We start from the raw sequence: 23,644 nt of genomic DNA on the forward strand, positions 1-23,644 counted from the left end.
ATCTTATTAGTGGTTTTCCTATTTTGCTTTTGGTCAGCCCCCAGGCCAGCCTCCCAAGCTGAGCTTCTTGTAAGGCCAAGAAATGGAAGGTGAGAGGTTCTCTCCCGAAAGAGGTATAAAGAGGCAGCCCTGACCTGGAATCAGATCCTGAAGCAAAGTTCTCAGCAGATGCTGCATTAAAAAAGACAAAACAAAACAAAACAAAACAAAACCTTTTTTTCTTTTAAGTTTCTGTGGTTAGAAATGTGCAGCTTTCATTTATAAATTTCAGTGTTCTTCAGACATGCAGAATTATTGCCATATTCAGCAGTTGCATTTTAGTCTATGAAATATTTGCATTGCTTCTCTGAGTGCTTAAGGACAGCCGCTGAAGTCCTCCCTGTGGAAGAGCGCTTCCGCATGTTCACAATGGGAAATTTATGATTTTCACTTCACTTAACTCCTCAGAGCCAAATCTCATCATTTGTGTTGAAGACCTTAAAGACATGCAGTGTTGTGGAAAGAAAGGTTCAGTGGAGCTGAGAGAGGAAGACTGAAAGGGAAACAAGAAGCTGAAGGAAAAAAAAAGAGGCTGAAGGAAAGGTAGAGGGAGACTGCTTTTATGATCTTAGAAAGGGGTAGGAATATACAAGTAATAGCTTTGAAAATTCTGGCTGTTGCTGGATTTTATTTGTATGTAATAGTGGTTCTAGGGACTCTACTGTAGAAAATATAATTATGGGCCATTAATTTTCACAATTTACAATAATGCAATCAAACTTAGCACAAAGGCATGGGCACAAATCCATCAATTATTTAATGCCCTCCTGGTCTGGAATACATATATATATATATATATATATATATATATATATATATATATATATATATACAGGTATATATATATATATATTCTCAGTGAGAAATAAAATCTGAATATCTATGTTAGCACAATCTCCCTGCTGTTGGAAAGTCTACATGGAAAGCCAAATTATAATGAGAAAGTGACTTGATGAGCATGGAATCCAAGCCAGAGAGTCAGCCTGAGAATCCCGCTGCATTCATCTCCCCAGGGGACCAAGTGCCGGAAATGCAGTGGGAAAGAGGCAGCTTTTGTCTCCTCTCTCTCCAGACTTTATACTTTCTCTAGAATCCTCTTGGTAACCTTACTTACCTTTGATTGGTAACACCATTAATAGGCAACAATTTTCTTCCACACTGTTGTATCTTCATTAAATTTCCAGACTCTGCTCTGTTTAAATTAGGAAATCACTAGCCCCACAGGGCTTCTGAAGTTATTATTCCATTATAATGTATTAATTTTACTAGTTGACTCTTGTTAGAGGGATATACTTCTTCCCCACTCCTTAAGTCTTCATGCAGAAGGATTTTTTTTTTAAGATTTTATTTATTTATTCATGAGAGACACACAGAGAGAAGCAGAGACATAGGCAGAGAGAGGTGGGACTCAATCCCAGAACTCAGGGATCACATCCTGAGCCGAAGGCAGACACTCAACCGCTGAGCCACCCAGGCATTCCCATGTAGAAGGATTTCCATCAAGGTAGCACTACTGATGTTCCTTTTAGGAGGTAGAAGTGATTTATTTTATAGATGAGTTTGAGAAATAGTCCTGGATGATTCTGCCTTTTCTAGGACCCCTCTCCAGATCTACAGGCTGGCAAGAAGGATACAGTCCAAGTCTCCTGCTATGCAACAAGGGGCCTGTCCCTCAGGTCCTGGTCCTGGTCCCTTGGGTCAGTGATCAGATGCATGAACCTGTCTAAATCAGAGGAAGAAAGGGGTATAATTATTGGACCCACCTCTGGATACTTTATAGACCCCTATACCAGCCACAAGGAATGTGCCAGCAAGCACACAGTGCCACGTGGATAGATATTTGAGCTCTGTTTGCCTTCTCAATTCCTGTAGCACCAGAGTCACTTATAAGCATTCAGGTTGCATTGAGAATTCTATTGTTGCTTTCTTAAGTTTTGAATTTTTGTTAAACAGTGACTGAGTACTTTGGCCTGAGTAGGGATCAACTTATGTTTGATAAATAACTAACTTCACTATTAATATTTGAATTTTTCCTTTACCTATCTTGTCTCCTTTATGATATCAAGACCTTAAGAAAGGCCCGAGGGCCTTTCAGAATCCTAAAGATGGTTAACTCCCTCTTGACACTTTGATGTTTTTTCTACTCTTTTATCCTTATTCCAGTTGCTGCCTAAGTGCATTTCCTTTAGGCCATCTACTCCTATTCCCATTCAGCTCAGCTCTTCTTCCCACTCCTTCCTCCCGGGCCTCATCCCACCAGAGACTTCCCTTCCATTCCTTTCCATTCCACTCATTTAACATTTCCTTTCCATGAAACCTCTTCTGGGTACTCCTCTAACATCCCTCTGCCCTACTCTGTTTCCCAGCCACCTTCAGGAAGAGACTCCAGAGCTCCCAGAGCAGGGAAATGGAACCGGCATTCTCCTTCCTCTTTTTTGCCCTTTCTAAATCAGTGTTCATTTAAACTTGACTCAAAATCCACTTGAAGCTCATAACACATCTTTTCTTTCTGTTCAGATGCTGCACTTCAAAACCAAGCAGACCATCTGTCACTTAAATATTGTCATATTTGATAATGTTCTTTTATTGTTTTTGCTTTGAGTATTTCTTCATGATTACATTTCTTTTTTCTTTTCTTTCTTTTCTTTTCTTTCTTTCTTTCTTTCTTTCTTTCTTTTCTTTCTTTCTTCTTCCAACAGAGAATGAGGGGGTGGGGAAGGGAGAAAATTTTAAGCAGACTCACATTGAGCACAGAGCCTGAGGTAGGGCTTAATCTCAGAACTCTGTGATCACAACCTGAGCCCAAACCAGAGTCAGTTGCTCAACCCACTGCACCACTTAAGCACCCCATTTTCATCCTTATTTTTCAACAGGAAGTTGAAAAGAGACAACTTGCCATTATCAGGCCACAAATTCTATCACTATGTTCACCTCATATTATAGCTAGCATTTTGAAAGCATTCTTTTTCCCTCACATCCCACCCAATCTTCAACCAACAACCTGTATCCAACATGGCAGTAAGCAAAGAGAGATGCACAAAGACTGAATTGTTACCTGGCACACTTAGTAACTAAGAAAATACAGCATACACTGAACACTGCATTCTATAAAGTCTTTCCAGTTGCAAGCTATATATGACAGTCTCTAATCAGCCTAAAACTAAAGTGGTAGCTGGAGATCTTTTCTCAGTCTAATTGACCTCACTAGGTGAATTATTAGCAGGCAGTGCAAATTGAACTGGGCACAATAAACATCAAATTCACTTTCCAGTTTAAATTTGAAAGAGGGAAGCTGCAAGCTACCAAGTAGGCAGTGGGGAAAACAAAATATGTACACCTTATGAAAAGTTACTTTATCATAAGGAAAAACAAAACATTGTTCTAAAGGCTTGGAGAAAGATAATTTTTCTCAGGGAAAAAAAGTCCTAGAAGTCCTCCAAAAGACACAAGTGGATGTAGCTTCTATTAAATAGAAGCAAGAAAACCAAAGGAAAAATTGATTTAAATGAAGGAGGAGATTTGAAGAGAATTAATTAAAATAAAGAATTGCTGTAAAAAAAGAAAAAAGTGCAAGAGCAGAGTTCCACTTGTTGGATAAAGATGCTATTATCACTCCCGCTGTAACTAAAGAAAATGCCAGATAAATGGGGAAAAAAATCTGTAGTCTTATTTAAAGCCGTCTGTGGGTACTTTTTAATTAAAGGCATCTAATGTTGTTGGGGATGCATAGAAGTTCAAATGAATTAAATTCCAGAGAGGAATTAGGCTTTCTTAGGTGAGCAACTGGTAGTTGCTTTCTTCCCTGGAGGCACTGACTCTACTTAGGATAACAGGTAGGCTTAGCAGTGAGGTGCTATGAGTAAAGGACTTGCCTGAGTTAAAAGCAAACTCCCTGAGCTTATGAGAGCTACATGGGCTGGCATGGTAGATTGAAACCTGGAGGAGCCCATATATAGAGCTAGGTCTCCCTACTTAGCAGTTTTTCCCCTCCAGCCTTCTATTGAGTGAACACTGATAAGGACAGGCTGAGAGTGAAAGGACAAGAAAGATATCATAATTTTGTGATACTCATATTCCAAAGCCCTGACAACCAAAACAACAGGTGAACTGAAATCATCATAAATTAGAACATCAGTAAGATGGAGGAATAGGAGATTTCTACTATCATCCCTTCATAGAAGCATGAATTTAACAACTACTCACAGATGAAAGTACCTTTGTTGGAGTCTAGGAGTCCAGCCAAGAAGTTCCAGTGCACTGTTGGAGCAAATATTCCAAGAATAGACACATCAAAGAAGGTAAAAACAGTTTTTTTTTTTTATCTGCATCACCTCTCCCCCAAATTGGCACAGCTCAGTGCTAATAGAGATCCCCTCAGCCTGTAATTTCTGTCACAGGGAAAGTGAGAGCACAGTAAGTGAGCACCTAGATCCATCAACCATGTGGAACCCTGCCCAAGAGGCCCACTTCTTTGTCACCTTACCCAGATTACTAAGGAGGTCAGAATAGCTAAGTGATGTGAAGTGACTGGGAGTACAGAGGAAAGGCCACAAATGCTACAAACCACTCCACAGACAATAAGGATGCCTACCCACAATAATTTTCCAGTAACTGATCCCAAAGAAATGGAGAGCAACAAAATTCCCTGACAAAGAATTCAAAATAATTATTTTAAGGAATCTCTGCAAACTGCAAGAGAACACAGAGAGACAACTCAAAAAAAAAAATCAGAAATAAATAACAGGAGCAAAATGAAACGTTCAATAGAAAAGAAATATTTTTTTTTAAAAGATCGAGTTCTAGAGCTAAAGAACATAATGGATGAAATGAAAAATGCAATATATAGCATCATCAACAGACATAATCAAGCAGAAGAAAATATCTTTGAACTGAAGACAGGTGATTTTAAATTATCTAGTCAGAGGAGAAACATGAAAAAAGGATGAAAAAGAATGGAGAAAGCCTAAAGGATTTATGTGACACCAGCAAGAGGGCTAACATTCTCATTATGAGGGTTCCAGAAGGAGAAGAGAGAGAAATAGAAGTGCATTTAAAGAAATAATGGCCAGGTGCCTTGGTGTCTCAGTCGGTTAAGCACCTGCCTTCAGCTCAGGTCATGATCCCAGGGTCCTGGGATTGAGTTCTGTGTTGGGCTCCTTGCTGAGTAGGGAGCATGCTTCTCCCTCTCCCTCTGCCTGCCACTCCTCCTGCTCTCTCTCCCTCAAATAAATAAATAAAATCTTTTATTTATTTTTTTTAAAAAAGAAAGAATTGCTAAAAATTTCCAAACATGGAGAGAGATATGGATATCCAGGTTCATATCCTAGAAGCAACAAAGGTCCCCAACAGATTCAAACTAAAGAAGACTTAGCCTAGACATATTATAGTAAAGAATCGCTGGGAGGGGTCCCCTGGGTGACCTCAGTCAGTTAAGCATCTGACTCTTGCTTTAGGCTCAGGTAATGATTTCATGTATCTTGAGATCCAGCCCCATGTTGGACCCAACACTCAGTGGGAGGTCTGCTTGAAGATTGTCTCCTGCCCTTTCCTCAATTCATGCTCCCTCTCTCTCTTTCTCAAATAAATACATATTAAGAAAAAAAGAATTACTGGGAAACAAAAGTAAAAATGAACTTTTGGGACTTCATCCAGATAAAAACCTTCTGCACATCAGAAATAATCAACAAAACTAAAAGATAAACCATGAAATGGGAAACCATATTTGCAAATGACATATCAGATAAAGGGCTAGTATCCAAAATCTATAAAACTCAACACCCTAAAAAAATAAAAAATCCATTTAAGAAATGGGCCAAAGTCATGAACAGACTTTTCTCCAAAAAAGACATACAAATGGCTAACAGATACATGAAAAAAATGTTCAACATCATTCATTATCAGGGAAACACAAATCAAAACCACAATGAGATATCACCTTACACCTTCAGAATGGCTAAAATTAACAACTCAGGAAGGTGAAGATACAGAGAAAGGGGAACAGTCTTACACTGTGATGGGAATGCAGACTGGTGCAGCCACTCTGGAATATAATATAGAGGTTCCTCAAAAAGTTAAAAATAGAACTATCCTGTGACTCAGCAATTGCACTGCTAGTATTTATCCAAAAGATACAAAAATAGTGATTTGAAGGGACACATGCACCCCAATGTTTATAGCAGGACTATCTACAATAGCCAAAACATGGAAAGAACCTAAAAGTCCATCAGATGATGAATGGATAAAGATGTGGTACATATATACAATGGAATATTACTCAGCCATCAAAAGGAATGGAATCTTGTCATTTGCAATGATGTGGAAAGAACTAAAGTATATTATGCTTAGTGAAATAAGACAGTCACAGAAAGACACATACCATTATTATTTCACTTATAGATGGAATTTTAAGAAGCAAAACAAATTAATATAGGGGAAGGGAAGGAAAAATAAAATAGAGAAGGAGGCAAACCATAAGAGACTTTTAAATATACGGCACAGGGATCCCTGGGTGGCGCAGCGGTTTGGCGCCTGCCTTTGGCCCAGGGCGCGATCCTGGAGACCCGGGATCGAGTCCCACGTCGGGCTCCCGGTGCACGGAGCCTGCTTCTCCCTCTGCCTGTGTCTCTGAGCCTCTCTCTCTCTCTCTGTGACTATCATGAATAAATAAATAAAATCTTTAAAAATAAATAAATAAATAAATAAATAAATATACGGCACAAACTGAGGGTTGTTGGAGGGGAGGTGGGTGGGAGGATGGGGTAATTGGGTGATGGGCATTAAGGAGAGCACTTGATGTAATGAGCAGTGGGTGTTATATGCATCTGATGAATCACTAAATTCTACCCCTGAAACTAACACTATAACTATATATGAACTAACTTGAATTTAAATAAAATCTTGAAATTAAAAAAAAAAAGGATTGCTAAAGGGAGTTATTCAAGCAGAAACAAAAGGATACTAATTAATTATATGAAAATACATGGAAACATAAAATTTACTGGTAAAGGTAAGTAAAGTAAAATTCAGAATAATATTGTATTGGTGGTGTGTAAATCATTTATAACTAGGTTAAAACACAAAAGTATTAAAAATAACTGTAACTATGATAATTTGTTAATGAATGCACAATATAAGAAGATATGAATTGTAGTATCAAAAACAAAATGTGGAGAGAAGCAACACTGTAGAATTTTTATATGTAATTCGAGTTGAGTTATAATCAGCTTAAAAAGAATGTTATAAGAATTTTTTTTAAAAAAGAATTTTTATGTAAGCCTCCTCTTAACCACAAAGCAAAAAATCTATAAATACACAAAAGATAAAGAGCAAGGAATTAAAGCATACCACTACAGAAAATGATCAAATCACAAAATAAGAGCATGAGAGTAAGGGAGAAACACAGAAACTGCAAAACACCCAGAAAATAATTAATAGAATAACAACAAGAAATCCTTATGTATCACTTATTACTTTAACTATTCTTTAAGCATAGATGGATTAAATTCCCCAGTCAAAAGACACAGAACAGTTTAATGGATTAAAAAAAAAGAAACCCACAAGACTAAAATGTGTGCTACCTACAAGAGAGTCACTTCGCTTTTTTTTTAACTCTTTTAAAATTTCCAATATAGTTAATACACAGTGTTATAATAATTTCAGGTGTACAATATAGTGATTCCATGATTCTATGTATTCCTCGGTGTTCATCATGATAAGTTTACTCTTAATCTGCTTCACCTATTTCACCCATTCTCCAGATTTCAAGATATGCTACAAGGTGTAGTAACCAAAATGGCATTGTATTGGCACAAAAATGACACATAGATCAATAAAACAGAATAGAGAACCAGAAATAAGGCCAGGATTCTATAGTCAATTAATCTTCAACAGAGGAGGCAAGGATATGCAATGAGGAAAGGAAAGGATATGCAAACAGTCTCTTCAACAAATGTTGTTGGGAAAACTGCACAGATACATACAAAAGAATGAAACTGGAGGACAATTGGAAGGCTCAGTCAGTTAAGCAATCAACTCTTAGTTTCAGCTCAGGTCATGATTTCAGGGTTGTGAGAGCAAGCCCTGCATAAGGCTCTGCTCTGGACACTGAGTCTACTTGAAATTCTCTCTCTTTCTCTCTCCCTGCTGGATCATGTGCACTCTCTCTCACTTTCACTGTAAAATAAATGAATAAAATCTTGAAAAAATAAAAAAAGAATAAAATCGGACCACCTTCTTACACCATACACAAAAAAATAAACTCAAAACAGATTAAGGACTTAAATGTGAGACCATAAAATCCTAAAAGAGAGCACAGACAGTGATTTCTCTGACATTGGCCATAACAACATTTTTGTAAATGTGTCTCATGAGGCAAGGGAAACAAAATCAAAAACAAATTATTGGAAACAATCAACAAAACCAAAAGACAACTTAGCAAGTGGGAAAAGATATTTGCAAATGACATATCTGATAAAGAGTTAGTATACAAAATATATAAAGAACTTATACAAAAAATAAAGAACTTATACAATTCAACACCAAAAAACAAATAATCCAATTAAAAATAGGCAGAAAATATGAACATTTATCCTTAGAAGACATACAAATACCAACAGACACATGAAAAGATGCTCAATATCACAATCAGAGAAATGCAAATCCAAACTACAATGAAATATCACCTCACACTTGTCAGAATTGCTAAAATCAAAATTGTGAAAGTTATGTTAGCTTTAAAGACACACATAGACTGAAAGTGAAGTGATAGAAAAAGATATTCATGCAAATGGAAACCAAAACAGAGCAAAGTTAGGTATACTCATATCAGACTAACTAGGTTTTAACTCAAAAGCTGTAATAAGAGACAGAGGTTATTATATAGTAATAGAGGAGTAAATTCATTAAGAGGATATAATAATTATAAATATATAGGTACACAACATTGGGGCACCTAAATATGTAAAGCAAATACTTAACAGCTCTGAAGAGACAACTGAACAGCAGTACAATAATTCTAGGGGATTTTGATACTCAATTTTCAGCAATTGATGGCTCATTCAGACATAAAATCAATAAAGTAACATTTGACTAAAACTATACATTAGTTCTACCTAACAGACATATACAAAACATTCCATCCAACAGCAGCAGAATACACATTTTTCCCAAGCACACCTATAACATTCTCCAGGATAGATCATTTATTGAGCCAAAAATAAATCTTAACAAATTTAAGAAGCTTGAGACTATATCAAGCATCTTTTCTGACCACAATGGTATGAAACTAGAAACCAATAACAGAAGGAAAAAAGATAAATTCACAAATATGTGAAAAGTAAACAACACATTCCTTAGTAATTAATAGGTTAAAGAAAAATACAAAAAGGAAATTTAAAAAATTATGAGACAAACAAAAGTGGAAATACAATATAACAAAACAAAAGGCATTCAGCAAAAACAGTTCTAAGAAGAAAAGTTATAAATACCTACCTTAAGAAAAAAGAAAAATCTCAAATAAGCAATCTAATATTACATTGTATGTAACTAGAAAAAGAACTAAGCCCAAAATTATCTAAGAAAACAAAACCAAACAAAGAGCAGAGCAGAAATACATGAAATCGAGACTAGAAAATTTTGGAAGAGATCAATGAAACTAAGAGTTGTTTTTTTTGAAAAGATAAACATAATTGGCAAATATTTAGCCAGAGTAAGACAAAAAAGGAAGACTCAAGTAAATAATTCAAAATTGAAAGTGGAACTGTTACAACTCATACAACAGAAATACAAAAAAAATTATAAAATATTACTATGTACAATTATATACCAACAAATTGGATAACTTAGAAGAAACAGATAAATTTACATAAACAAGAATCTATGAATACTGAATCCTAAAGGAAAACACCTGAATAGACTTAAAGAGCAGGGATATTGAATCGACAATTGAAAACCTGCCAACAAAGATAAACCCAAAACCTAATGGCTTCACTGGTGAATTCTACCATATAAAGAATTAGTATCAATTCTTTTCAAATTCTTTCCAAAAACTGAAGATGAAGGAATACTTCCAAAATCATTTTACAAGGCCAGCATTACCCTAATACCAAAGCTACAAGAAAAGGTATAAGCTAATATCCCTGATGAACATAGATGCAAAAATCCTCAACAAAATACTAGAAAATTGAATTCAACAGAACAGTAAAAGCTTTAAACACCTGATCAACTGAGATTTATCCCTGGGATGCAAAGATAATTCAACATATACATATCAATCATTGTGATTTACCACATTAACAGAATGAAGGATAAAAATCAAATAATTACCTCAATAGATATAGAAAGCATTTGACAAAATTAAAAATTCTTTCATGATAAAAACCCTCAACAATTTGCATATAGAAGGAACGGACTTCAGCTTAATAAAGGCCATATGTGAGAAATCCATAGCTATCATCATACTCAATAGTGAAAAGCTGAAATCTCTAAGAATAGGAATAAGGCAAGGATGGCTACTCTTGCAACTTCTATTCAATGTAGTACTAAAAGTCCTTGCCAGACCAATTAGGCAAGAAAAAGAAATAAAAGGCTTCCAAAAGGGATATGAGGAAGGAAAATTGTCTTCACAGATGGCGTGATCATATGCCTTTAAATACTTCACAAAAAAACTGTTAGAATTAATGAATTCAGTAAAGCTGCTAGATACAAAATTAACATACAAAAATCATTTGTGCTTCTATACTGACTGTCCAGAAAAAAAATAAAGAAAATAAACCTACTAATAATAGCATCAAAAAGAATAAAATATTTAGGAATAAATATAGCCAAAGAAGTGTAAGATATGAATGTTGAAAACTATAAAATATTAATAACAGGGATTGGAGAAGATAAAAATAGTGAAAAGATAGCCATATTCCTGAATTGGAAGGTTTAGTATTGCCAAAATATCCATACTAAAAAAAAAAAAAAGTCCATACTACCCAAAGTGATCTATAAATTCAATGCAATCCCAATGAAAATTCCAATAACATTTTTCATAGGAATAGAAAAAATCCTAAAATTCATATAGAACACAAAAGACTTTCAATAGCCAAAGCAATTTTAGCAAGAAGAACCAAGCTGGAAGTATCATACTTCCTGATTTCAAATTACAGTAGTTCCCCTTTATCCACAGGAGATATGTTCCAAAACCTCCAGTGGATGCCTGAAACTACAGATAATACTGAATCCTACATATACTGTATTTTTTCCTATACATACATACCTATGATAAAGTTTAATTTATAGATTAGGTACAGTAAGAGATTAACAAAAATAAGTAATAATAAATAGAACAATTTTAGCAATATACTGTAATAAAAGTTATGTGTCATCTCTCTCTCAAAATATCTTATTGTACTGTATCCACTTTTCTTTTTGTGATGATGTGAGGAGATAGAATGCTTATCTGATGAGATGAAGAGAAGTGAATGACATAGGCATTGTGATGCAGAATTAAGCCACTATTCTGATGATATGTCAGGAGGAAGATCTTCTTCTGGACCACAATAACAGAAACCATGGAAAGTGAGAAACTACAGATAAGGAGGGACTACTGTATGTTACAAAATTATTGTAATAAAAAAGTATGGTACTGGCATAAAAACAGATTCGTAGGCTAGCAGAACAGTATAGAAATCCCAGTAAAAATCTGCATGTATATAGTCAATCTTTAACAAAGGTGCCAGGAATCCACAATGGGGAAAGGATAGGCTTTTCAATAAATGGTGCTGGGAAAATTGATACTCACATGAAAGAAGAAAGAAAAGAAAGAAAGAAAGAAGAAGGAAAGAAAGGAAAGAAAGAAAGGAAGAAAGAAAGAAAGAAAGAAAAAAAGAAAGAAAGAAAGAAAGAAAGAAAAAAGAAAGAAAGAAAGAAAGAAAGAAAGAAAGAAAGAAAGAAAGAAAGAAAGAAAAAGAAAAAGAAAGAGAGGAAGGGAGGGAAGGGAAGGGAAGTAAAAGAAGAAAAGAAAAGAAAAGAAAAGAGGAAGAAAATAGGAAGAAGGAAAGAAGGAAAGAAGAAATTGGATCCTTATCTTATACAATACACAAAAACTAACTCAAACTGTAAACTATAAACCTGAAACTGAAAACATAGGAGAAAAGCTCCATTGTGAGGCCTTGACAATGAGTTTTTAGGATTTGACACCAAAAACACAGGCAATAAAAGCAAAAATGAACAAGTAGGACATCAAAGTAAAACATTTCTATACAGCAAAGGAAACAATTAACAAAATTAAAAGGTAACCTATGGAATGGGAGAAAATATTTGTAAACCATATGTCCCATAAGTGGTTAATATCCAAATTATATAAGGAGCTCAAGTCAATAGCAAAAACAAAAACAAATGATCTGATTGAAAAGTAGCAAAGGATCAAAACAGACATTTTTCCAAAGAAATCATGCAAATGACCAAATGGCATATGAAAAGCTGTTCAACATCACTAATCATCATGGAAATGCAAATCTAAACCACAATAAGTTATCAACTCATACTTGTTAGGATGGCTATTATCAAAAAGTAAAAAAATGGGCAGCCCCGGTGGCGCAGCGGTTTAGCGCCGCCTGCAGCCCAGGGCGTGTTCCTGGAGACCCGGGATCGAGTCCCACGTCGGGCTCTCTGCGTGGAGCCTGCTTCTCCCTCTGCCTGTGTCTCTGCCTCTCTCTCTCTGTGTCTCTATGAATAAATAAATAAAATCTTTAAAAAAAAAAAAGTAAAAAAATAACAAGTGTTGGTGAGGATGTGGAAAAGCAGGAACCTTTATATACTGTTGGTGGGAATACAAATTGGTACAGCCATTATGAAAAACACTATGGAGATTCCTCCAAAAATAAAAAGTGGATTCAGCATTCCCACTTTTGGGTATATATACAAAGAAAATAAAATCACTATCCTGAAGAGATATCTATGTTCTCCTGTTAATTGCAGCATTGCCATCAATGTATGAATGGATAAAGAACATGTGGTATACATACCATAAAATATTGTTCAGTCTTAAAAAAGAAGACAACACATGGATGGACCTAGAGAACATTATACTATGTGAAATAAGCCAGAAACAGAAATACAAATATTGCATGATCTCACTTAGATGTATATACTCTAGGAAAGTCAAGTTTATAGAAACGGAGTATAAAGGGTGATTACTAGGGGATGGAGGGTAAGGAAATAGGGAGATGCTGGTCAAAGGGCACAAACTTTCAGTTATAATAAAGATAAGTTTTAGAAACTTAATAAACACCATGGTGACTATAGTTAATAATAATGTATTATATTATTGTGTACCTGAAATTTGCTGAGAGCGTATATTTTAAATATTCTTCACACGCAGAGACATACATACAAAGGTAACTATGTGAGATGATGGATATGTTAATTGCTTTGTGGTAATTATTTTACAATGTATGTATGTGTATATCAAAATGTTACATTCTACACCTTAAATGTGTACAATTTTTATTTGTCAATTATACCTCAATAAAATTGTTAAGAAAATAAATATATAAAAACAAGAGATAAGCTTAAATGAACTAAAGTGTTAACCTAACCCAACTCAGACTGATTCCTGATTAGATAGAAGAACTAGGTCCTACTCTGAAAGAGAAAAGAGCAAGTCCCTTTTAGGGCAAATATTTTACTCCAGTCTTTACCATTCTCATAAATATAACTTCTGGCATGCAATCAAATGGCAAATAAACAGAAACATGTGAAACATAATCAAGATAATAAAGTTAAATGAAGCAGATTTACAAATAACCTAGATGTTGGAATTATCAAGCAAGGACGTTAAAATTGCTTTCATAAGTATTTTAAAAATATAAAGGAAGAGATATACAAAGTGAATTTTAAAATGATAGATTTCATCAGATAAATAGAAACTCAAAAAGAACCAAATGGAAATTGTAGAACTGAAAAATACAGTATATGGAATGAGGAATTAATTTCCTGTGCTTAATAGTGAACTAGACAAAGCAGAAAGTGGATGTAGTGAACTCAAAAACAAGTCCATGTAAATTATCTAAATTAAAGGAGACAGACAAGAAGTCTGAAGAACAGAGTCTCACATACCAGTTAAATAACACTAAATTATATAAAAATATGTAGTTGAAGCCATAACAAGAGAAGGGGAAGAGAGAGACAGAGATAGAGGGACAGAGACAGAGATAAGGGGGCTGAAGAAATATTTGAAGATAGCTGAGAATTTTCCAAAATTGATGAAACTGCTCACACCCAGGTATGAAAAATTTCAGTGAAACCCCAAGCAGGATAAATAAAAATAAATACAAATGAATATCATGCCAAGAACTACATGGTCAAACTTCTGCAAACCAAAGTTAAAAAGAAAATAATAATAGCAGCCAGAAAATACACAGACACTACTGGCCCAGATGGCTTTACTAGTGAATTCTATCAAATGATCAAGGCAGAAATAATACCAATTCTATGCAAACTTTTCTAGAAAATAAAAGAGGAGAGAATACTTACCAACTCATGTTACAGGGACAGTTTTACTCTGACACAAAACCAGTAAAATATGTTATAAGAAAACTAAATTTCAAAAAAAAAAAAAAAGAAAACTAAATTTCAATATCCTTCATGAACATAGATGAAAACTTAACAAAATTTTAGCAACAATGTATAAAAATGATGAAATGACTATGTGGGGTTTATCCCATGATTGCAGAGTTGATTTAATAGTCGAAAATCAATCAATGTAATTTACCATATTAACAGACTAAAACAAATCTATGTTTTTATCTCAATAGATGCAGAGGATGCATGTGAAAAAAAATAGCATTGATTTAGGATTAAAATTCTCAGCAAGCTAGAAATAGAAGGGAGCATCCTTGTCCTGATAAGGGTCATCTACAGAAATTTACAGCAATATATTATACTTACTGGGGACAGATTGAATGCTTCTCTCTTGAAATTGGGAAAAAAGTAAGAATGTCTACTCTCACCTCTTCTCTTCAACATTGTAGTGGCAAACCTAGCCAATGCAATAAGAGAAGAAAAAGAGATTTAAAGATATATAAAATTGTCTTTATTTACATGATCATCCATGTGCAAAATCCTAAGGAATCTACAAAATAGCTACTACAGCAAATAATTGAGTTTAGCAAGTTTACGGGATACAAAATTAATTTATAAAAGTCAGTTGTATTTCCATACACTATAAATGAAAATCAAAATTAAAATGCCATTTATAATGGCATCAAAAATATAAAATGCTTAGGAATAAATCTGACAGAAGATGTGCATATCTGTGTACTGAAAACTATAAATCATTGTTCAGCAAAGTTAAAGACCTAAATACATGAAGAAATATACCATTTTCATGGATTAGAAGACTCAGTATTATGAAAATGTCAGTTCTTCCCAAATTGATCTGAGTGTCAAAACCACCTGAAACAAAATCCTAGGCAAATTTTCTGTACAAATTAACAAAGTGATTTAAAAATTGATCTAAATGTATCAAACCAACACATTGTACACCTTAAACTTAGACAATATTACATACTAATTACACTGCAATTTAAAAAACAATTAAAATTTGATAAGCAACATTTTTCTTTTCCACATTCCCATCCCTAACTTGGACCATAAATTTTATTGCTTTTATTTTTTTCCTTTCATTTTTGTTCTCACTTCTAGTAGGGAGTCCTACTGCATCTTATTGTCCTTCTTCTCAAGGTAGCCTTGTTCCCCTTCTTTTCCCTAGAACCATAATGGTGGCTTCAAAGAAACATGATTATATATTATTAGAAATGAAAAATATATCAACTTATCAGTTTAAAAATATTTTCCCCATGAAAAACAGCGTTCAGAAACATAGGGCTGCCTTACAACACATTGACCTCTGTTCCTGGAAGCATTCAAGACAGACGGAACTATCTTAATTCAACATTCTTATAGAACATCTACCATGAATCAGACACTGGAATATAGTAGTAAATAAGGTAGATTTGGTCTTTGTTTTCATGAGTCTTAAAACCTAGTCGCATGTCAAGGATACTGGGGATTTCCACATAAAGTAGAAATTTGAACTAGATGACCTGAGAGTTCTCTACTGGAGATCTATGAATCTATGTTTCTGAGATTAAAAACAAAAATGACAACAAAACAGACCTTTGTCTTCTAACAAGGCAAATGCTTCTCTTGTGCCCTCTCTGGGTTTGACAATGTTAGACTGAGTGCAAAGGAATAAAGAACCCCGACACCTATGAAAGCACCCTTCCAAGCCTAAAACAGAAGAATTTTCCTGGCTTCATCATTAATCAAATTAATCTTGTACATGAAAGCTCTTGTGGACTTCTGCCAGAGGGAAATGCCAAACACATGGTCTCAGTCCATTCTTACCCCTGGGAAAGCTTGGAAGGAACTATGTCAGAAAATACAAATCTATTTCCAGGAAAGCTCACCTTCTGGCATTGCCCCCCTCTCCTGGCTCTGGATGCTGCTTCAGGGATTCCCTGTTTCAGGAAAGTGAGGCAAACATTAGCCAATTCAAGCCAGAGTGAGCAGATGGGCTGCCATTCTGGGAACATTCTTGACATTTTCCTTAAAGAACTAACACAGAAACAAGGGACAATTCCGTGAAAACATTGAGTTGTAACTAGACTCATGGCCTAGGCACACTAGGCAAAGAGGCCCCAAGAGTAGACTTGCTAGAGTCAGGGTGGAGGGGACAGTTGGCTTCACCTGTATACACAAATCAATTTAATTATCCTTGCCTCACTGGACATGATCACTGCTCCCTCCCAAAGAAACCCCATAGGTCTGCAAGCTGATGTCTTGTTGCAGCTCTAGTATTTAGGAAAAGGCTTGAAATGTTTCAGAAAAGGACGTGAATGGACATCAAATCATCATCCCATTAACAGTTTTGTCCAAAGTGCTTTTTTGCAGCCTTTATGTCTTTGCTCATGCTTTTTCTTCCTGGGATGTTCTCTGCCTTCTGTTCTGTTGGAGTCCTGCTGTCGTGTGTGTGTGTGTGTGTGTGTGTGTGTGTGTGTGTGTTTTCCCCTTGGATTATCTCTAGTGCTACTTCTTTTGTGAAACTTTTCTGGATTCTTTCAGCTTCAAGTGCTCTCTCTTCTCTCTGCATTCTAAATTCTCTTATAGCAAATATTACACTTTCTATTGCATTTTGTGTATTCTGTGGATGCCTTACCTTTTTAAAAATTAAATTCCAAGTATCTTATGGACAGAGATCGTATCTTATTCTTTACATCTAATCCTAAAATAGGTTAGATAGGTTGCATTTCCCCCCAACCATTGTTCATTTGTACATGATGGGGTTAAGAAACGCTGGGGGGAATAGAGCTAAGTAAACAGTCTTTATAGCAATCAGTGGTAAAGGTCAGAACACTCCCATTCCTGCAAAGGGTACATCAAGGTCTCTCTTACAGTTTCTCTAAGGTCAACAATGGCTCTTTGTATCTCAATAATCGAGAAAACTAAATTCCCACTCAGCAATGCCTAATTCACCCTGAATTCAGAAATAAGCAGAATTTCCCAGATCACTGGAGCTTACTTATTTGAATCCAATATTTTAGAAGTGATTTACAAAGCATACTTTTCAACATGCATTTTGAATATCTCTGGAAAAGTCCAAAAGAGATAGGTTATAGTGGTTGTATCGATAGGGGATAACTTGGAGATTAGGAATAGAGGTGGAAGGAAATCTACTTTTCAGTATGTACCATTTTGTCCTTTTTGAATTTTGAATGATGTACATCTATTACCTACCTATTAATTTAACACTGATGGCATGCTTCCTTACTGCCTTAAACATAGTTACCGAAGCTAATTTAATTTTTCTTTCTGAATAGAGGTCCAGGATCATCATTATCAATATTATTTATTGTCTTGTTCCTAAATAGAATTATTCCAACAAAGGATATTAAAGTTACCCAGAGCTATCTTCCCTTATACTAAATGGCTCCAAAATTTCTAAGCCTCCAGAAGTTTTGGGTTTGGTTTACTTGTTAGATTCTCTATCTCTTCCCTGGCAGGTATCTCTTTTTGTTGTTATTCTAGTGGTTGCTTATGGCAACCACTGTGCCCCTCCCCCTTTCTTATTTGCTCATTTGTTCTGATGTGACTTGGAAGTCAAATGATCTCAGATGATAAATAAGATTAAAGCGGAGATGGAAAGAAGAGAATTCCAGGAGGTTGTGGGTTTTTTGTGTGGGTTTTTTTTTTTAATGCTATCGGCTATGTGGGTTATGGTTTTACTAAAGTAGATTGGGCTAGATGGCATTCTAATCTAACACCAGGTTTACTCCTCTCTCACTCAAAATCATACAGTGGTGAGCCTTCAGATAGCATATCTTTGTGCTAGGCAGGGCTGATGGTTATCTGGTACCAGAAAAATGATATTGGCAACGCCTCTGAAGGCTAGCGATCACCCATATCTTACTGTCCATGAAGGACAAAGGGAAATAATACCTGGGAGCACAGAGGTGATGAAGATTGTTGTCATTCAATACATGGACTTCATGACATCAATTTTGGCTTGTCTGTAGTATTTCTGATTATTTCTGGGTTTTTAGCTTTTATGTGTTTTTTGCTTTTTAAAAATACGTTCTAGACACCTAAGAGACTAGATAAGTGACATCTAGATAAGTAGAGTTATGTTAATATCAACCCCACTCAGATAAAAAAAAAGGAAAAAAACTTTAGACAATTAATTGGCAACATAGATGTAAGCAAAAATAGCTCTAAATTCAGGTTAAGCCACACCTTCACTGAAACTCAGATATGTCACCAAGTTGGAGCCCTGAGAGTCACCATTGTGGGTTGATGTAAAAACAATTTGAAAAATCACTGGAAAACTACAAAGAAAGTTGAAAATCAAAGACAGAGAAGGAGAAGAGGCCATAAATATGGTGTAAACGTTCAAAAAGAAAGCTAATTGTGGAAATTACTAGCCAGTAAATTGGATAGTCATAATAATAAAACAGATGTTAACCGTGAAAATCCATCAACATCTGGAAAGGATAAAGTCACAAAGGATTTATGGAAAGAAGTGAGCACAAGAGGCTCTGCAAAGGAGAAAAACAGAGTGAGGCCAGCTCCTTAGTAAAGGATTTGGAACTTGGGTAAAGGGTTTTGCTCAGCCTGCTACACCATTTCTACTCTAAGGCCAGTTCAGATTGTTTTGGATGACAATGTGGTCACATGGACTCAGTAACTGGCTGAGAGATAATAAATGAAGGATAATGATATAAATACCCAGAAACAGCTCCAGTGAGAGGAGCAGGGGGCTGAGGGCACTTCCCCAGAGAGCAGGGCCAGATCTGGTTTTATTTAACATCTTTGCTAATGATTTGAAAGCAAGAACAAACAAATGTCAAGAATGTGCAAAGCACATCAACTAGAGACAAGGTACACACACCAACCAGCAAGGAATTTACCTAACAAGACTGAGAGCAATTACTAAAGGGAGCTGGAAATAACCTAGGTCAGAGCAGCCTAGAAAAATGATCTGAAGAAAAGCCAGACACTTTTTGAGGTTGAGTAGAGAAGGATGGTGGTAGGGAGAAGGGGAGTCAGAGAAATAGAGTAGGAAATAAGGGTGGCCAAAAGCAGTCTGAAGGGACAAATAATGTGTGACATTATGTGGGAATGAAGCCCAATAGAACAGAGATCCAGTTTTGAGGTTTATAAATATATGGCTGCAGTTCAACAAATGTGAAATGATAAGTGACCCATTTATTCAGGGTTAGAGGGGAGAGAAGCAGGGGTAGGAGTGTATAGATTGGACTTCAGACATTTGCCCAGAACATGCAACCCATAAGAATGCACATCTCTGCAATCCTGGGTCATACTCCTAGAATGTTTGAAGTCCCATAACCTAACACAGTACATCTAGTAGATGTACCATGGTACATAGTAGATGCTCAGTGACTGTGGGACAATTGCAGGAAGCCCTGTGGAATTCTTAGTGTATCTGTTATCACTGAGTGAAAATGGGGTGAGTGTTGCTGCTAAAGACCCTTCCAGCTTTGAGATTTGGGAACTCTGTGATTGGAAGGAAAACACAGAGCCAGGAGCCATCAGATGTTTAAGCAAACAGTGATGACTGTCTCAGATTCTGCTCTGGGTCCTGGCCTGCCCCATCTCTGCCCATTAAAAATGGAATTGTGGCATAGCTACTCCTCTTCCTGGTTCTGTCACTCCTTCTCATGACCCAGGTGAAATGACTGGTCACCTATGACCAAACCTTACTTTCTTGTATTTTGCACCTTCCCCCACAGGGTTCTAGCTCTATTCAAGACTCCTATTGGATTCATGAGAGCTCTTTTTGTTTTCCCTGTTTAATTCCAAGTTGGCAGCTCAGAGGAAAAGACCCAAGCCCCTTGTCCTAATATGCAACATTAAATCCCTCTGTACTTCAAAATCCATTGTGTAGGTGTCTTTAAGTCTAAAGACCAGGGCTTTTCAAACTTTAGCGTGCATAAAATATTATGGGAGGGGAAATTATGCATTTCTAACAAACTCTCAAATAATGCCAATGTTGATGCATAGACCACACATTTGAAAAACAAGGCTTCAGAGTAGCAGTGTCCAATAGAGCTTTCTGCAATGATAAAAATGTTCTTTATCTGCACTGTGCAATGCAGTAGTCACTATCCACATGTGACTATTGAATATAGCATGACTCATGAACTCTTAAATTCTATTTCATTTAAAGTAGTTTAAATTTTAAAAGTCACATGTGGCTAATGGTTACGGTATTGGACAGCATGCTTCTAAAGCATTCAGATGTCTATAAAATTTTGAGATGCACTGGTCTGTAGAATGCCAGGTCATGCATTTCCTTCTCACAATAAACCATCAGTCATGCAAGGCATCTGGGCTGCATGATACTGCACATTCAGCTAGACCTACAACCAGTTTGACTGGAAATAACATATGAACATATCTATCATCCCAAAAGTCTTGCGCCCTTTGTAATCTTTCCATCTTGCACTATCCTCCTCTCACTCATCAATAGGCAACCATAAACTGCTCTCTGTTACTATATATTAGTTTGTATTTCCTAGAATTTTATATAAATTAAAGCATACACTAAACAATTTTATTTGCTTGACTTCTATTGCTCAGCATAATTATTTTCAGATTTATCCATATTGTTGTGTGTATCAATAGTTAGTACCCCCCTTTTTTTTTTGCTAAGTGATATACCATAATTTGTTTATTCATCCACCTATTAATGACATTCCAATTGTTTCCATTTTTGGCTATGACAAATGGTGCTGCCTTGAACATTTGAATACAAGTCTTTGTGTGGACATGTGCTTTCATTTCTCTTGAGTAAATACCTAAGAGTCAAATGGCTGGATCATATGTGGACATGTATTTAAATCTTTAAGAAACCTACCAAAGTTGTACGATTTTACATTTCAACCAGTAGTACATGAGAATTCCACTTCCTCCACATTCTCATCAATGCATGGTATAGTCAGACTTTTAAATTTTAGCATTTTAATATGGGAGCAATGATATCTCATTGTGGCTTTAATTTGTATTCTGTAATGATTAGTATATTAGTATAATAAGATTAATATATATATTAGTCTTAAGTATATTTTCATGTACTTATTTACCATCTGTATATCTTCTGTGATGAAGTATCTCCTCAATTTTTTCATCCATTTTTCTTATTCTCCTTCCTTCCTTCCTTCCTTCCTTCCTTCCTTCCTTCCTTCCTTCCTTCCTTCCTTCTTCTCTCCCTCCATCCTTTCTCCTTCTCCTTCTTTTCTGGTTGTTCTCTTATTATTGAGTTTTGAGAATGTTTCATATCTTCTAGCTCAAGCACTTTCTCAGATGTGAGATTTGCAGATATTCTCTGCCAGTCTGTGGCTTGTCTTTTCGTTCTCTTAAAAGTGCCTTTTGAAGAGAAAATTAAATTTGATGACAATCAATTAATCAATGATTTCTTTTTAAAAAATATTATAGCTAAGGAATATTTGCCCAACACAAGATTATAAAGATTTTTTTTTACTGTTTCCTTCTATACAACTTCTAAAAACCTGATTGATTTAAATTAATATCTATTTGAGGGTTGCCTGGGTGTCTCAGTCACTTGAGCATCTAACTCTCGAATTCAACTCAGATCATGATCTCAGCATCATGAAATCAAGTCCTGTATTGGATTCTGTGCTCAGCCTGGAATCTGCATGTCCATATCCCTCTGCTCCTGCCCCTGATTGCGTGCTCTTTCTCTCTAAAATAAATAAATATAATCTTAAAAAACAAACAAATAAATCAATATATACTTGAGTCAATTTTTGTTTATGGTATAAGGTATGAATCAATGTTCTTCTTTTTTGTTGCTGTTATATAGATGCCAATTGTTCCGACATCAACTATTGAAAAGACTATCCTCTCTCTGCTAAGTTATTTTCTTTGTTAGTCGATCGACCATATACATGTTGGGCAGTTTCTGGACTCTCTGTTCTTTCCATTGATTTGTCTATCTTCATACCAATATCATGCTGTCTTGATTACCATAAATTTTATAATAAATCTGAAATTCAGGTAATACTAGTTCTCTAACTTTGCTCTTCTTCCTCAAATTTGTTTTAGCTATTCCAGATCCTTTGCATTTTCAGATGAATTTTAGAACCATCTTGTCAGTTTCTACAAAAAAGCCTACCAAGATTTTGATTAGGCTTACTTTGAATCTGTAGATTAATTGGGGAAAATTGATACCTTAACAATATTGAATCTTCTGATCCATGAGCACAGTATCTGTCTATATTTGCGATATCCTTTAATTTCTCTCAGCAATGATTTGTAGTTTTCAGTGTACAGATCTTGTCAGATTTATCCCTAAATATTTCATATTTCTTTTGTTATATCACAAGTGGTATTTTTAAATTTCTGTTTTGGTTGTTCATTGCTGGTATACAGAAATACAATTGATTTTTTATATTGATATTGCATGTTGCATCCTTGATAAACTCATTGATTAGTTTTAGTAGCTTTTTTGTGGATTTCATCAGATATTCTTCATAGACAATTATGCCATCTGCAAATAAAGACAGTTTTGTACTTCCTCCTTTCCAATTTAAATGTCTTTTATTTCTTTTCATTGCCTTATTGCACTGATTAGAACCTCAAATACAATGTTGAATAGCAGTGATAAAAAGTGTACAATCCTGGTCTTTTTTCTGATCTTAAGAGAAAGCGTTCAGTCTGTCATTATTAAGTGTGATATTAGCTACTGGTTTATCATGTATGTCCTTTATCTTGTTGGGTAAGTTTCCTTCTATTACTAGTTGCTAAGACTTTTTATCACAAACGGTTGTTAGATTTCATCAGGCATTTTTTCCCTGCATTTACTCAGATAATCATATGGATTTTCTCTTTTAAATCTGTTACTATGATGAGTTATATTGACTGATTGTCAAACATTAAGCCAATCTTGCATTCCTGGGATAAACTCTACTTGGTCATGCTGTATTACTCATTTTATATATTGTTGGATTCATCTTGCCAGAAAAATTATTAAGAATTTTTGTATTTATATTCCTCTAAGATGTTGGTCTTAGTTTTT

At 35.3% G+C, this 23,644-nt stretch overlaps 1 protein-coding gene and 1 long non-coding RNA gene across 6 annotated transcripts in view; one reads left to right on the top strand and one right to left on the bottom strand.

Annotated features, from left to right (window-relative positions):
- Nucleotides 1-23,644, top strand: part of GDAP2 (ganglioside induced differentiation associated protein 2) — a 146,766-nt gene that overhangs the window by 119,488 nt on the left and 3,634 nt on the right. The window lies entirely within an intron of this gene.
- LOC144280537 (uncharacterized) lies at nucleotides 1,380-18,126 on the bottom strand. Of its 3 annotated transcripts, none has more exons than XR_013348936.1 (5): nucleotides 17,988-18,126; nucleotides 16,497-16,547; nucleotides 14,974-15,064; nucleotides 4,255-4,296; nucleotides 1,380-1,762 (listed from the first exon to the last, which is right to left on the bottom strand). It is a non-coding gene; the product is annotated as an uncharacterized LOC144280537 (long non-coding RNA). The 3 variants fall into 3 exon arrangements; XR_013348935.1 differs by having other exon boundaries at nucleotides 4,243-4,296; XR_013348937.1 differs by lacking the exon at nucleotides 4,255-4,296.

This window comes from Canis aureus, chromosome 12 (genome assembly GCF_053574225.1).
Source record: "Canis aureus isolate CA01 chromosome 12, VMU_Caureus_v.1.0, whole genome shotgun sequence".
Lineage (NCBI taxonomy): Eukaryota > Metazoa > Chordata > Mammalia > Carnivora > Canidae > Canis > Canis aureus.